This window comes from Oncorhynchus masou, unplaced genomic scaffold (genome assembly GCF_036934945.1).
Source record: "Oncorhynchus masou masou isolate Uvic2021 unplaced genomic scaffold, UVic_Omas_1.1 unplaced_scaffold_3090, whole genome shotgun sequence".
Lineage (NCBI taxonomy): Eukaryota > Metazoa > Chordata > Actinopteri > Salmoniformes > Salmonidae > Oncorhynchus > Oncorhynchus masou.
In genome coordinates this window covers 1-5,391 of record NW_027009508.1, presented here as the reverse complement: position 1 = coordinate 5,391, position 5,391 = coordinate 1, and the positions used below count along the sequence as shown (strand labels likewise).

At 43.3% G+C, this 5,391-nt stretch overlaps 1 pseudogene; it reads left to right on the top strand.

The window, feature by feature from the left end:
- Positions 1-4,196: 4,196 nt before the first annotated feature.
- Positions 4,197-5,042, top strand: LOC135534163 (tectonic-like complex member MKS1; annotated as a pseudogene).
- The last annotated feature ends 349 nt before the right edge of the window (positions 5,043-5,391 follow it).

Sequence of the window (5,391 nt, the reverse complement as noted above, 5' to 3'; positions counted from 1 at the left end):
GTTGGATTGCCTACATATTCTATGTATTCTATGGCTGCCATGAGTACATGCCTTTCTCTGTCTCCTCAGTCTGGAAGGGTGACTCGGATAATAGAGAGAATATCATGACGTGATCTCATCCTCCAGTTCTGATGACTTTTCCATCTACTTCCTTCACTGACTGTGAATCTGAGGTAAAAGAGTTGTACCCTACCGTCCATGTCTTTGTTGAGTGACATCACTGGGGAGGAGGATGGTCTCTGACTATTGACTCTGATACACAGTGTGATGATGAGGATCTCTCATGGAAAGGAGGACACCAAAGCTGAAAGTTGAGAATGGAAAGGACAAAGCTTTCTGATGTGAGGGATATGGACGAGGATGATGATCTGTCTCTCCACTCCTTCGATGAGTCAGACTTCCTGGTAAGTTTTGCATATTAAATATTTTTATATATATACATGGGGGATTGGAAATTATGCAGACAATGACTTATTGAGTGTAGTCATGTATCTGCAATGTGTATAGAGTAGTTATAAAGTATTTCTACAGATTGTGTTGAACATAAGCACTTTCCTGATATGTTACTTTACTTTCTGGTCCTACAGAGCCCAGTGGAGGTCTCAGGTCCTGTATCTGTCAGGAATGGCCTCTCTCCTCTTGTGACCTCAGCACACCAGACACTGGCTGAAGCCCTACAGGCCCTGCCCTCTGCTGTAGGCTCTCCCTACCCAGTAAATGTTCCAAGGCCTCGGACTCCTCTCAACCCTGTCATTATCTCTCCGCCCCAAACAGAGAACTTCCCATACCGCCACAGCCCTCGCCTGGCTCCCATCACCAATGTGAGCGAGACCGGCAGGAAGCTGCTCCAGGAAATGGCTGGAGTGGCCCCACAGGTGAGAGGAAATACAAGAAGGGAATATTGGCCGTAAGTCCTTCTATAGTATAGCATAAGTCCTTCTCTAGTATAGTATAGCTCTAGGTATGGCTGGTCAAGAGAAGAGAGAACCCATAAACGTACATTACTTTATCTGCTTGTCCAAAATATTCAGGAAGGGAAGGTCAATAAGAAAAAGAAGTGCAAGGCCAAAAAGGAATTGAAGCAAGAGAAGGCCAGTAAGACGCAACAGATGAGAAATGTTGGAGAAAGTAAGGAGGAGGACAAGAAAGAGGAAAAGAAGAGTCTGAGGAAGAGGTGAGGAAATAGAGGAGGGAGAAGTGGAACATAACCAGGGAATACTAGACTAGAGAATTAGAGAAATAGAATGAGGTAGCAGAGAAAGAGCAGCTATCTGATGTGTAAGTGCAAACTTAAGCAAAAAGGCACAAGGAGGTGTGATATATGGCCAATATATCACGGCAAAGGGCTGTTCTTAAGCACGACGCAACACGGAGTGCCTGGATAAAGCCTTTAGCCGTGGTATATTGGCCATATACCACAAACCCCCGAGGTGCCTTATTGCTATTATTAACTGGTTACCAACTTAATTAGAGCAGTAAAAATAAATATTTTGTCAAACCCGTGGTATAAGGTCTGTTATAAACTGGGTGGTTCGAGCCCTGAATGCTGATTGGCTGACAGCCGTGGTATATCAGACCGTATACCACAGGTATGACAAATGATTTAATTTTACTGCTCTAATTACGTTGTTAACCAATTCATAATAGCAATAAGAAACCTTGGGGGTTTGTGGTATATGGTCAATATACCACGGCTAAGGGCTGTATCCAGGCACTCCGTGTTGTGTTGTGCGTAAGAACAGTCCTTAGCTGTGGTATATTGGCCATATACCACACCCTCTCATGCCTTATTGCTTAAATATACCACAGCTTTCAGCCAATCAGCATTCAGGGATCGAAGCACCCAGTTTATAAAACTATTTATTCTCCTGTGGTTTTTGATTGACAGGTTTCTTCAGTGGCTGCTGCCCAAACTGAGATGTTCAAAGACATAATGGCCAACTATTACTTCTACCACACACACACACACACACACACACACACACACACACATAGATTTTGAGTATTGGTTATTCCTACAACACACACAAACGTAATTTCAGAGACAGGAACTATGATTAGCTAAATACATATTTTGGTCTCATTCTTATATTTTGAGACATGCAGCATTATTATTTTTTTTAATGATATTGATCCCCATACAGCCTATGATAATGAGTTGGATTTACATGCTGAGGCTTGGAAATATAGCCAGGAGAAGCAGGGTCAACACCTCTTCTTATGCCATAAGTGCCATGACATCTTTAGTAACCACAGAGAGATAAGACCTCTGTCTCCACAGTCTCATGCAAAGGACATCACCAACCTTAGGGCAGTGTCACTGGTATTGGGGTCTTCGGTCTCCTTTGGCCAAAGTGAAGAGTTGAGGGCCCCTTACTGGTCTCCCTGCAATATCTGGTCTCCCACACAGAGATGGAAATCTACACCTGTTTAGACCTTGGAGGATATGGCTTCAGATGAAAGACAGCAGAGAGATGCAGAACGTAAAAGCTTCAAACACTGTGATATGCAAATGTAGGACCATTGTACACTGAAGTGAAGCATGCATCTGGTCTGAAGCATGTCAAAAGAGTAGAAATGAACTGGGACTTGAGGAATACATCACATTTAAACTAAATTAGCATGTATCTGATTTAGCTACACTCATCTGTACTTGAATTGTGCTGTTTGAAACGTGCATTTCCAATAAAGATTTCTAAATTGCAGTTATTTGTGTCAGACAGATTTTTGTCTTAATTAATTACATCAGGGGTTCTTAAACTTTTACATTAGGGGAATATTATTATACTGATATTATCTTACCTGTTATCAGTGTGGGGGGGTTTATTCTGCTGCTCTGGACTGTATCCCACGGTAGGTGGCGGTAGTGAACCAATAAATAGTTGTATTGGTCGCCAGAAGCCAGAAACCCAACCAGACTAGCAGACAGTTGTTACCATGCAACGAGCAGATGCTTGCGAAAATACTAGCTACAATATTGGCAAAATTGCCTGCTGCTGTATACATAGCTCACGTGTGTGTGTATGTTGCTAACCTAGCTAGTTAGCTCGCCATCAATAAAGTTCCCAATGTTACAACATGGCAGACGGCTGGAGCACCGACACGGGAGAAGCTGTCTATCGTTCCCGGGATGCTGTCAAAAACCTTACAACAAGTAAGTTGCAGTTGGCGTTTGTGTGACTTTTAGTCCTTGCATTGCCATTACAAGCAATACACTGTCGTTAGCTAAGGTTAGCTCTCAAAGCAGATGATGATAAACACCCAGTATATTTCTTGACCTGATCCCTGAGTTTGCCATGAAAACATGGCATTTAGCTAGCTAAAATCCTGTTTACTTTGATTATATTTACAATGGTGTTTACAGGATTCGTATTCAGAGAGTCACCTCCACAGCAGCCCTCTCCCAACACCTTCAGCAGCAGGTTTGGACTCAACAGGAGAGGGGAGACATTGAGCTGGACACCATCCACTCACAGGCTCAATCAGGTGTTAACACAGTTTTGAAACATGAAGATGTCAAATGCTTCTTAGTTGAGTAGATGTCATTTTCGTGGTGACTAGATATGGACCACAACATCTTGGTTTTGTTTCAGCCAGAAATGATGAGGAGGAGTTTGTGGTAGTCTGGTAGGAGAAGCTGTTCAGTCAGTGTCCTTATAACAAATAAGAATTTTCTGTTTACGATAGTTTGATGTTGCATAGTAAGGTGTGTGTGTGCACAATATGAAGTGGTTTTGTTCCAATGTGAGTCATTATGCCAGACTCCGCTGGAGAGACAATACCACACAGAGATCATGGCTCAGGAGCGGAGCAGGGGCAGATGGAACTGCAGGATTTTCACCTACACCGATTCTGACTGCTACACCAATTTGGAAGGGGTGGTTTTCAACAGAATCTCCTTTTCTATAACGGTTCTGTAACCAAAGACGCTGGGAGACGGGAAGCAAGTGTAGGGGGAGGATTTATTAATAAATAGACATGAAACTAAAGACGAACAGTGTCTGGACAAGAGAAACAAAACAACCTCGATGCAGACATGGGAATGAAACTGAGGAAGTGACAGATATAGGGGAGGTAATCAATGACGTGATGGAGTCCAGGTGAGTCCGATGAAGCTCTGGTGCGCGTAAAAATGGTGACGGGTGTGCGTAATGATGAGCAGCCTGGCGACCTTGAGTGCCAAAACAAAGCATTTACCTGTTTTTTGTCCAAAATAATCGTTAGTGTTTTAAAGCTGTTTTTGATATACTCACTACAGCATTCCCAGAGTATGGTGACGCAGGTCAAGTCCAATCCTACCTTACTGGCACATAGGATGGCCAATGTCAGACACAGACGACAGGACAGACGCCCAGTGTAGGTCCCTGTTACTCACCAAAGTGAATTATTATTAAAGTGAATGTAATTGAAGCAGCATTGATGCGTCGTGCTGCTTTGAAGACAAACAGTGTACCGGTATGTTCACATTACACCATACCCTTGTATGCAAAATGTGTTTGTGGTATTCTGTTGGTCTGCAGTGGCAGCACCATCCCCAAGTCCAGGCTGATTACCTGGGAGCCCTCGGAGGACTTTGTGAAGACCAGCCACATGGTCAACACACCTGTACAGACCATGCACATCATGGGGGACCTGGGACCAGCGGGCAAGTGAGTCGCAAAAGGGGAAAAACCACTATGTAGCCTATACACTTATTACACTGCTTTGTACGTAATAACTTTGAAGTAGATTCCAATTCAGGCATTGAAAAGTGGCATTTTATTATTGTATTTCTCAGACTTGGCCAAAAGGAGAAGGAATGCTTGTCTGCACGATAAGAGCAGATGGAATTGGAGTGGTTACCATCAAACCGGACTTCAACAAATGCAAGGAGCCCTACAGGCCAGTGACCCGCACCCGCTGAAGTCAATAATGTTTTACCCCTAGCTCAAGTAAGGGTCACTTACTTGGTAGCAGAATTCATACATTCCCAGCCATTTACTGTGTTATGATGCTGTTTGTTTGCACCCAAGGTTGAGACTGAGGGGGAGAAGAGGGAGTTGTGGCTTCAGACCAGAGGAGACGGAACAGCAACAGTGCATATATAGACGTGAGTGACTGAGTGTGTAGTGTTATTCACTGTTGGTGCACTGTAATAATACTTGTATTATAGTTCATCCCAAAATCAAAACTTGGAAGATGTTTTTGTATCCCAAAGTGGCCTCATGTCAGATTTGTCCTTATGCATGTACATACAGTACACTGATGAAATATTATTATAGTCTTTCAGGCAGGTTAGAGTCTTTTCTATGACGATGACCTCTCCTCTCTTTTCCTCCTTTCAGCGTTATGTACGTCATAAAGACTACCTCAACAGCTTGGTTGGCCAGGACTGAAATGGTATGCATGTAG